Genomic DNA, 12,640 nt, shown 5'->3' on the forward strand with positions numbered 1-12,640 from the left:
TTATGTAAAATAATTAGTTAGTTTGACTAATAAGCCCGGCTAATGTATTGAATGTCCTCTTGCTTTGAAGCGTGTGTTTTATATTGCGTGTTTTTTAATGTGTGTTTTACAGGAAGTGATGTAGATTACTCACTTCCTTAAGGCATTTTAAAAGTTTAACGCTTTTTTACATTTTCATTTCTGAAGAAGCTGCTTAACCTGTTAGCAGCGAAAACGCTTTTTTACTCAAATAAACTTGCGTTCAAGCTGCTTTTGAATATTTTTGGCTCCGATTCCTGGGTTGCTACACCGCTGATCTGTGGGTTTGTTTCGTTGGTTTTTTTGTATCAGTTGGTCTTCAGTCTATAGAAATGGTTACAGATGATGGTACACAGTTTAATTCCAGTGAGTTTTAATGGCTGACCATTTTTTCACTCATACTACATCATGATAAAGATGAGAGAGCAGTACAACAGACAAAAAGATGCTAAAAAGACTGATCTGCATAAAGCTTTTACAACATGCTGAGCTACCTCTCATAGTATTACCAGAGTAAACCATACATGATTAGTGCCTGAAAGAGCAGTACGAGATAGAATTATAATGTTAGAGTCAAAAACTTGAGTGAAAAATTATTCTGCATCATACAGTTAGATATAAAGAACAATAAGTTTAGACTTTTCATAAAATGTTTTAAGATCTATTCTGTTTTGCACAACAACTATCTGTCCTAAGCTGTCCACTTAAAGACAGAGAAAGAAAACAAGCAGGACACATCAAGTGTAACAGTACAGAAGATCACTGAACCATGTTCCTACATGACATAAACTAGAGATGGTACCATAGCTCGACATAATAAACAACATACCTAACTGGATACTGATGAGTTTCAATCCAATGCAGTGTCAAACCAAACACACCAATGAGTGTAACCAGATTAATGTCTCGCAAATCTGTTCCCATGTTAACTTCAGATCCACCTCAACCTAATATGAGATAAGAGAGTACTTAGTCCTGTTCCTGGATCAGGTGACCATGCTTTGCCTAGTGACAGCAGAAGTTGCAATGCATGCCATAATATGTTTCAAAGCTTTCCTTTTGCAGTTTCCCAGTGTAATTCTAGCCTAAATTCGAATAGTCCTTATGTTTTCACAGTGGAAGAATAATCTGAATTCCTTAGGGATACCAACTGTGTAATAAAGTCACTGGCAAGGTTAAGTGATTGTAACTATACATTTTGCAAAATTTTATATACTGTTAAATTCTCTATTTTCAGTGTTTTTATCTTTTACAGGTTTAGACTAGAGTGCCAAATGTATGTTGCAAGTATCTGTTTGTATAACTCATAATTTCAAAGAAATACAATTTTTCATGTAAAGGGGGGGGAATGCAGTGAGAAGTGGTTTACTGCTATAGCTCATTTAATACTATTGTATAGTTTAACCCTTTTAATAAGCAGGCCGTATCATAATGCATTGTGAATTCTGAACAGTTGCCGATTGGATGTGTACTACAATGTTTAAAATAGTTTATGCTATGGTTTCATGTTGTGACCAATAAATGTTTGGACAGGGGTAGTGAGAAATTTCTGGAGTTTTTTAATTATATTCAGAATACTACTAATTTTTTAAGATTCACATATACCATGTCCACGGATAGATTGCAATATTTGGACGTGGAAGTATATAAGAATTTGAACAATATGGATTTTGAAACCAAGGTTTTTAGAAAAAGCACCTTCTGCAATTCCTTTTTACATTTCACTAGCGCACACCCCCCACATTGTAAAAAGAATATTGTCAAGGGACAATTTGTGAGGGGGTGTCGTATGACTAGTAAGAATGATGATTTTTTTAAGGAATGTAATACACTGGAGGGAATGTTTTTAGCCAGGGGCTACCCATCTGAATTCATTTCTAGTATTAGAAAAGAGGTAGAGGAGAATAGATTAGTGAAATACAAACCAATAAAAGGTACAGAATTGATTATTAATGATAACAATTTGGCATCCCTTGTTAAGTATAATAAAGCCAGTGTTGATGATGATGTTCAATACAATTCGGCATTGGTAATGGAGTTTAATATTTTTAATATCAAAGTGAAAAAGATTTTTCAGAAAGAATGGAGTAATTTTGTTTCTTTCTCTGATATATCAAATATTAAAAAAGAGATGCCTAAAATAGTGTATAAAAATGGTAGATGTATAAAAAATTTGTTGGAAAACAATAAAGTAAGTAACAATTAAATTTCTATGAAAATGTTGCCATTTAATAAAAATAAAAAATATGGAACATATCAATGTGGACACTGTAATCAGTGCCCATATATTAGCAACAGAATAGAGATTTTGTTGCCAACAAGGGATATTAATATTTGTGCCTCTGGGTATTTTAGCTGTGATACACAAGGTGTGGTATATTTAGCCATGTGCTTAGAATGTAAGTCATACTATGTGGGGAAGACGGAGAGAGCATTAAAGAAGAGAATTTATGAACACATTTATGAAATATCTAAGAAAAAAGAAACAAATGCTCTATTCAAGCACACTTTAGATTGTAATAATGCTAGGTTTACCTTCTTTGTATTGGAACAGGTTAAAAAAGAAATAAGGGAGGCCTTTGGGAAGAAAGATTAGAATTTAAAGAGCTTTGGTGGCAGATTTTATTAGATGCAACTAACTACCCAGGGCTTAATGACCATATTTCTTTAACTTCAGTGTTAAAATTAAGAGCAGCTAGAATTTAACTCTTATCAGCAATAGCTCTTTAGGAACAGCAGGTGGTGCTGTTTGATTAGTGAAAATTGTTAGGACACAATATGATGAAAGGATTTTAAACAAATAGTATTTAGTAGTTTTTATATACATATATATTTATTTATTTAACATGATTTTAAGTATATTTATTGAGAAGTACTGAATTTTAAACTAAGGAGAAATGGTGTTTTTTATTATGATGAACATCGAAGTGTGTTTTAATTTATAATTGTTTCAAATGAGCCTTTCAAACAGATGTATGTAATAAAAATCACAATTTAATGAATTTTATTGGTTGGTTTAAACCACATGAGAGTATATTAGGTGTTTTTAAATATTTTTTGTTTGTCTGATGAAGTCTTACATGCTTGTGGAGACGAAAACGCACTTGTGCACTTTAAAAGCGTTTACGTTTGATGTGATTTGTTTTCCTTACCTTTTAATAAAGTGATTTGGTTTACTAGCTGGTGGACTGCTTCCGTGACTTTGGATTTACTGGTTTTGGACTTTGAATTTGGCGCCTCCATTTTGGTTTCTGTTTGTTGCGGCGCTTTACCATGGATAGCAGTGTTGCAGCTACGAACCGTGAGGATTTGGGACAGTCCCGTAAATTAATCGGTCAGCTAACAGAATTGATTGAACTACTTACCCCACTCTGTTCGGCTTTTGTTGCTAATAAAAGAAACAACGAGGGTGATGGTATGTCCGAAGGGACGGAAGAAATAGGGTTTTCAAAAAACAAGAGGAAAAGGCATAATATCGAACGGAGCCCTGTGGGGATGGAAGAAGCGGAACCGAATGGTAGCAACTTCAATCCTGCAAACACACCCTTGGTATTACATACATCCAGAGAACGCATTAGTAGCAGCGAGAGTCGGGGTTTGGCTGACCGGAATCAACAGAGAAATTGTTTAGGCTCTAAAGCCTCAGGTACTGTTCCTACCATTTCTGACAATTTTGATTTACTAGAATGGTTGAAAAATCCCATGGACATTAAATTATATGGAGCAGAAGAAGGTGCACCAGGGGATGGTGACTCTTATGCTCCGAAAATTAATACATTAACTGGTATGATGTATAGGTACAAATCTTTGAATATTGAAAATTGTTATCTTATGGAATGTATCAAACAAAAAATTGTACCAACGGGTTTAAGGGTTTGGAAATACCCTAATAATGTGGAACCCGGTACACCATTCCATACAGAACTTGTTAATGTGTTTAATGAATGTGGTATTAGTATTTTGAGGCTCATTATTAAAGAAAATAATAGAAAATTAGAAAGTTTGGAACAGGAAATTACAGTCCTGGATGGTTTTATTAAAAAGGACATCGTGTTTGAAGTTAAAAAGGAAAAAGAAAGATATTTTAGTATAGGGTCAGAAGTGGATGCTAAATGTTCCATATTAGAACAAAGAAAAATTAAGAAATTAAGGAGAGATATTGAGGAATATCAAAAGGATGTAAGTTACCCTAAGCCACCTGTTACAAAGTGGGAACACAATAGCAGAGTAAGCTATAAGAAGAGTAACATTAGGAATGTCCCTAGAAATATCCCTGATGAAGAACATGGGTGGATGGATTATGATACTGAATTCCCACCATTAAATGAAACAAAGCAACATGGCAGTAACAATAGGTACCAAAATTTTCAATGGAGGGGAGGGAGAAGGGGGAGAGGGAGATATTAGACAAAGTTACTAATACCCTTATACCCACCCCTATTTGTTCCCCTAAGGAGACTGTGATTTCTATACAGAATACGATACCTGTTACTAGATTAACAGCACAGGACGAGTTAGATACAAGTATCTTACATACAGGAACTACACATACACTTAATAATTTTTCTATTTATAATTTTAGCAACATTTGTATTAATAAAACACACTTTGATGTTTTGAGTAAAGGATTCAAATTTATTCCTAACATGAAAGGTGACCTGGTTCAGACCTTAATAGATATGAAGTTGTTCTTAAGGAAAGTGAATCTTCAGGTTACACTACTCCCTAGGAATTTGGACGTAGATCCCCAAAAAAGTATGCTTACTAGGAGAAGTACATTTAATCCGCCCTATCACCCCCAAATAAAAAACCTGGATTTAATATTGGAGAAGAAAATTAGAGAAGAATTTAAATTCGTAGAGAAAGAGTACAATATTACAGAGGAAGAATGTAATATGCTAAATGAGTTAAGGTTTAATAATCAAGTCAGGATTATGAAACCTGATAAGGGGGGAGGGGTGGTTATAATGGAAAACATTATCTACGATGGAAAAATGAATATGATTTTAGGTGATGACAATAAATATAGAATAGTTTCCTTGAATGAAGTTCAACTTGCTTATCAAAAAATAGATAATACCTTAGACAATATGCTTTTGGAAGGCACTATAGATGTTAAGTTACATCAATTCTTATATGTACCTAAACCCAAGATACCCATCATTTTTGGGATACCGAAGGTACATAAAAATGTCAGTGACCCACCATTAAGACCGATAGTAGCAGCTGATGGTTCCAAGACTATTAGCTTGGCTAAATATGTGGATATTACAACAAAACATATATGTACCATGAATAAATATATATTGAAGGATTCTTGGGACCTGCTGAGGGACATCAAGTCTGAGTTATTTTCAAATGATCTTATTTTTGTGACAATTGATGTCATTGATTTATTTTCATGTATACCCCACCATGAAGGTATGAGGTTATTTGAGGATATGGTTTTTCTTGACAAAAAATTGACACATTCGGAAAAAATTGCAGTAGTAGCATTGGTTGAAGTTGTATTAAGGAACAATTTCATTGTATTTAATGATGAGTACTATCAGCAAATTAGCGGAGTAGCAATGGGTGCGGCTTGTGCACCCACCTATGCTAACATTGTGTTAGCAGCCTGGGAATCAAATTTTGTCCTTAACTCCGGATATGTACAATATTGGACACTTTACAGGCGGTTCTTAGATGACATAGTTATTTTTTGGACGGGGGGTAGTGAGAAATTTCTGGAGTTTTTTAATTATATTCAGAATACTACAAATTTTTTAAGATTCACATATACCATGTCCACGGATAGATTGCAATATTTGGACGTGGAAGTATATAAGAATTTGAACAATATGGATTTTGAAACCAAGGTTTTTAGAAAAAGCACCTTCTGCAATTCCTTTTTACATTTCACTAGCGCACACCCCCCACATTGTAAAAAGAATATTGTCAAGGGACAATTTGTGAGGGGGTGTCGTATGACTAGTAAGAATGATGATTTTTTTAAGGAATGTAATACACTGGAGGGAATGTTTTTAGCCAGGGGCTACCCATCTGAATTCATTTCTAGTATTAGAAAAGAGGTAGAGGAGAATAGATTAGTGAAATACAAACCAATAAAAGGTACAGAATTGATTATTAATGATAACAATTTGGCATCCCTTGTTAAGTATAATAAAGCCAGTGTTGATGATGATGTTCAATACAATTCGGCATTGGTAATGGAGTTTAATATTTTTAATATCAAAGTGAAAAGAGATTTTTCAGAAAGAATGGAGTAATTTTGTTTCTTTCTCTGATATATCAAATATTAAAAAAGAGATGCCTAAAATAGTGTATAAAAATGGTAGATGTATAAAAAATTTGTTGGAAAACAATAAAGTAAGTAACAATGAAATTTCTATGAAAATGTTACCATTTAATAAAAATAAAAAATATGGAACATATCAATGTGGACACTGTAATCAGTGCCCATATATTAGCAACAGAATAGAGATTTTGTTGCCAACAAGGGATATTAATATTTGTGCCTCTGGGTATTTTAGCTGTGATACACAAGGTGTGGTATATTTAGCCATGTGCTTAGAATGTAAGTCATACTATGTGGGGAAGACGGAGAGAGCATTAAAGAAGAGAATTTATGAACACATTTATGAAATATCTAAGAAAAAAGAAACAAATGCTCTATTCAAGCACACTTTAGATTGTAATAATGCTAGGTTTACCTTCTTTGTATTGGAACAGGTTAAAAAAGAAATAAGGGGAGGCCTTTGGGAAGAAAGATTAGAATTTAAAGAGCTTTGGTGGCAGATTTTATTAGATGCAACTAACTACCCAGGGCTTAATGACCATATTTCTTTAACTTCAGTGTTAAAATTAAGAGCAGCTAGAATTTAACTCTTATCAGCAATAGCTCTTTAGGAACAGCAGGTGGTGCTGTTTGATTAGTGAAAATTGTTAGGACACAATATGATGAAAGGATTTTAAACAAATAGTATTTAGTAGTTTTTATATACATATATATTTATTTATTTAACATGATTTTAAGTATATTTATTGAGAAGTACTGAATTTTAAACTAAGGAGAAATGGTGTTTTTTATTATGATGAACATCGAAGTGTGTTTTAATTTATAATTGTTTCAAATGAGCCTTTCAAACAGATGTATGTAATAAAAATCACAATTTAATGAATTTTATTGGTTGGTTTAAACCACATGAGAGTATATTAGGTGTTTTTAAATATTTTTTGTTTGTCTGATGAAGTCTTACATGCTTGTGGAGACGAAAATACACTTGTGCACTTTAAAAGCGTTTACGTTTGATGTGATTTGTTTTCCTTACCTTTTAATAAAGTGATTTGGTTTACTAGCTGGTGGACTGCTTCCGTGACTTTGGATTTACGAATAAATGTTTCCTGCTTGTTGAAAGTAATGCTGAATCTTGACATTTCTGACTTGATCCTTAGAGTAGATTGAATGACTTATGTAGCAACTTCTGAAAAGCTTGAAAGAATATGAAGGTCGAAAGCTTGGAAGAATATAAAGGTTGAAAGCTTGGAAAAATATGAAGGTTGTGTTGCTGGTTCCTCTACAGTGCCATACTCATTGGTTTTATTGGTTTCTACAATGCTGGAGAGTACTGCACACACCCATTGGCAGACATGTTTTTTTCCTAGGATGAACAGACACTGGGATGACCACTTGTAGTGGGAAATAACTTGAAAAGATCACTGAATTGAAGAAAGAAGTGTTACTGCAGGTCTCCTGTACACATGACATGTAACTCCTTAGCAAAGGTATTATAGACACTAGAGATGACAGGGACTGGTGCTGAATGTGAATGACGCAGGTGGCCATCTCCACAATGGATGTGATAATGGGTTACTAATATGATAGATTCCATGCAAAGAAAAGGTATAGGACATTGTGACACACAAGTCTTCCATAGGAGATGGACCACCAAAATTTAAGTTACTCACTGGGGCTGAGGGGATTTTAGTGTCACTTGTTAACCAGGGGGACTGGCCCCTTACAACTAGGCATGGCTTGAATGTGTGACTTGGATTGGTCCTGGACACCTGTATGTCAGTATGGGAAGCACCAGGTAAGTAATGTTGATTACTGTACAGTATATTACATTACACTGCATTCTTAAAAGGAAGGATTGACCAAGGCTCACCTGCATATCCGTCTTACCAGGCATCTCTGATCTGCAGCAGCAATAACCTCCATAACAAGGTATTTCTGTCAATATGCGATAGTTGTATTTTCATTCTTAGCAGTATGCATGATGCAAGATGTTATAGAGATATATATGTGGCATGACAAAGGTGTCATGTTTATTCATATTTTCATAAGTTTATCTGGTGCAGATTCCACTACATCAGGAAAACATAAGCATGACATGGGCAGGGAATATTTGATTGATAATGATGATGGGACTATACAGCTGACACAGTCTAGTGACAGCAACAGCACTCTCTGTAAGACTGCAGGGGGAGGAGTCATCCACATCTACCATTACAGGACCCCTTGTATAGGGCATAACCTCACCTGTGCATGACAGATATCCTGATCTGTACCTATGAGTCTCTCACAAGGTCCACCCATATCTCCAGCCTACACAGCATCTAAATTGTGCACTGTTCCTGGGGGAGGGGCAGGTTGTAGTATCACCATAACAATAGATCTTCCCTTGATATGGCTACCACACTCATCATTAACTAGTTAATATGCAAGTCAGTGATCCAGGTAGAGATGGCTGCTACCCAAAACTTTGTGGAGAAGATGAATGTGCACAGTGGCTTACAGTCTGATGTGCACCAACAGTACAGCAACAAAGAATATAGGGGCAGTGTGCAAACAGTGCTGCTGAGGCTGTTGGTGGCAAATGTTGCCTCCATTAGTGCCTCTATTAGACACATGGCAGCTACCATCCATTTTAACTCCAGGACATTACTTACCTGGTGCTGACCCAGAAACTCTCCAGACTCTGGAATAGACTGCCCATACATGTCAAGCAGAGCGCCTCTTTGGTCCTCTTCAAAAGGAACCTTGATGATTGGATGGGAGACAGGAAATTCACCCCAGGGATCACATCAGTCACCCTGCTAGACAGGGGTCCAGGGAAGTAAATACTGTGGGAAGAAATAACAAGGGAATTGTTATGGCTAGGCTTGTATAGACCCTAGGGCTGATAGCCTAGTACCAACCTATGAACCTATGAGGTGTCATGCATTCCATGGCTGGGAAGGCAAGCTGTGAAGTGGTCGGGCACAGGTCATCCCATCCCAGACTACAAAGACCATTGATGAAACACATCACTATTGCCTGTGGACACATGGCCTGATACCATTAGGCATGGGTAACCTCCAGGTCATGGCCCAAGCTGCTTCTCTGGTTCAATAGCTAGGATGCTTCCCCAGGCTTTTTATGTATGAGTCTATATATCTACCTCTTCATTGTTATCTTTGTGTATGTGGCTTGCTATACCAGTTGTGTGCATCATCCAAGACGTAGTAACTCTGCTTATCAGGCTCAGTACATCATTTCATCATGCATGCCCCCCATTTTCCATCATGGAAATCATTAAGACTCAACAACACAGGTGAACACAGTGGATTGTGCCAAAGGTTGCAGCAAGACACATGGGCCCCACCATTGAAGTATGTGATCCCTGACTCCTCACAACTTCTGGGGTACATGGCTACCATGTTATCCCCTATAATCCTATCCAGACTCATAGTCACTGTTTCCCTTCCACCTATAATAATGACTATGCCTTGGCACCCCAAAGCTGTGTAATTATGGTTATATCTGATGCCCAGTGTGGCCAATTTATGTACTGCACTGGATCTGCTTTCAAATATCATATTACCAGAATCTCGAAACTGGAAATATCGAGACCAGAATGCTGAAATTTCATTTTTCTGAAAGTTCATAATATCATATGGCAAAATTCCGAAATGCAATTGCATATGTTATGGTACCACTTTAAGGTTTTGTACTCTTTGGAAAAAGGTATGGAGACCGTGAAGTTGGTGTGAAGTTCTGTAAACTTTGAAAAGGAAATTCTACCTTTTAATGTTGAAGGGTAAGTGTAGTGTGTAGATCAGATTGTTTAAATGAAAATGTGTATTTGTTTTAAGTGAAAGCTTGAAAGAATTGTTACGGGCAGAGGCAATTTACTTTTGTAGTGAACATCAAATTATTTAAGAGTTATGTTGTTGATATGTACGGAGTAGAGTCTGTTAAACATTACACATGCACCTGTACAGCTCATACCAGTATATTTACCATTTTTTCATTGTAGTGCAATCTTGGAGTTGATATATTTTAATAGCAGGGGGTGTGAGGGGTGCAGGGAGGCTTACACCCCTGCTTAAATGTAGAGTAGATAGTTATTTGTGTTGTTTGTTGGTGTAGTCTGTACTAGTGGATGCAGGAAGGAAGGGTTTGTTTCATGTTTTTCGACATTTTGGGTGTTGAAGTTGTGGATTTTTAGGTAATTGTGTGTTTTACATTCTGGTCTTGATGTTTAGTAGTTCGAGATTCTGGTAACATGATATTTGAAAGTAGATCCACTGCACTGCATAGTCTGGGTGTGATACCACATGCATCATTTTATTTTGTTTTGCCTGGGTCATTGCTTATTGCTGTGCACCGGATGATGCCTATATGCCAGTACTGCACTGTATTGCATTTGTCTTGGCTGTTGCATAAACTTCCCCTGACTCTTTATGCTGCCCTTTCACTGCTTCTGCAGCTTATATGGAAGGCCTTGCTATTATGCTCACCTGCTGCTCTACTTGTTTGTGAAGTGTCATGTTGTGTAGCATAGTGTACAGTAGAAATATCTTGATACAGATGTTTGTACTGTATTTCAGTGCCCACCCTGAGGTTTCTAGGGATCAGAAGGGGCCATTCATTAGTCTGAATGCAAGCTCCACTATATTTCACATTTCTGCATAAGATATGTTTTCGGACATTTTGTGCATGGTCTGTATGCTACATATGGAGGTCATCAACAAGAGTATCATTTGCAATGAACAAAAAACAACATGTTATATGTCTACTCCCTGTCTGCATGCTGTATGTATGTATGTGTATGGATCTCCTACACAATGCCGACATTCCAGAATGCTGACAACCATATAGCCGACACCATATGATCAACATTCGGAATGCCGACATTGTAAGAAGTCCACAAAAAAGGAAAATAAAATTTCCTTTAAACTTCTAGCAGGGGGGCTATGCCACCCTGCACCCCCCATGGGGGGGGCTCCACCCCCCACCCCCCGTAACTTTAATATACCAACTTTGAGATCGCTCTACAGTGCAGGAATGGAAATATTTCCATTCTGCACTATAGTGAGATGCCGGTTCTGCATTGTTGGCATTCCGAATGTCGATCATATGGTGTCAGCCATATGATTTTTGGCATTCTGGAATGTCGGCAAACTGAAGGGGACCCATATGTGTGTGTGTGTGTGTGTGTGTGTGTGTGTGTGTGTGTGTGTGTGTGTGTGTGTGTGTGTGTGTATATATATATATATATATATATATATATATATATAATGCACACACACATATATATATATATATATATATATATATGCACATACATACATATACACATGCACACACACACACACACACACACACACACACACACACATATATATATATATATATATATATATATATATATATATATATATATATATGTGGGTACGTATCACTTCACCTAAAACTCATTTCACCTACTTTATATATATATATATATATATATATATTAAGGGGATGTGTGGGGGTGCAGCCCCCCACATTGGGGGGTGTGGGGGGCATAACCCACACCTAGTTGGCATTTACCAAATAATGTAAAACAAAACCAGACACCATAAAACCAAAGTAAGTAGAGGGCTTCGCCACCCACACCCCCCAATTATATATATCAACACCAGGATCACACTTCAGTGGGGAAAAGGACATATACTTTTGACTTGCCTTGTTATACTACTTGTCAGTGAAATGAGTTTTAGGTGAAGTGATTCATACCCACATATAGCTATATATATATATATATATATATATATATATATATATATATATATATATATATATATATATATACATTCCTCAGATCTTTTTTTGTCTGTAAACCTATTTAATAGTGGAAGCAGATAATAAAACAGACCAAAGAATCAAACAAGTAAAAAATCAGGACATTTATTGAGAATCCCACAAGCTAAACCAAGTGTAGTGGTGGAAAGCTTATATTTTACATTCAGATAGTAGGGTGTTCCCCTCAGTTCTTTCCTTGATGGAATACTGGTGTCATCGAGGAGTTGGTTGCCAATTTTTGTATATAAATCATTAAAACTAGCATACATTGGCTGCAGCATTAGTGACCAAGATTTTCCAGTCCGGAGAGTCAGACATATTTTTTTGTGAATGGACAGATGAATGAATCTGGACTTAAAGAGTGGACATAGTGATCAAAAACCACTCATAATCTGATAATTATAGTAAGGATCATGGGATTAGTTCATTACATGTAGAATATTAGGGGGTATAATATTGCCCTACCCGATGGGGGTTGCTGAAAAAAACAGTCCTAGCCTTACAAAATGT

Source organism: Protopterus annectens, chromosome 5.part0 (genome assembly GCF_019279795.1).
Source record: "Protopterus annectens isolate FY-2018-M chromosome 5.part0, PAN1.0, whole genome shotgun sequence".
Lineage (NCBI taxonomy): Eukaryota > Metazoa > Chordata > Ceratodontiformes > Protopteridae > Protopterus > Protopterus annectens.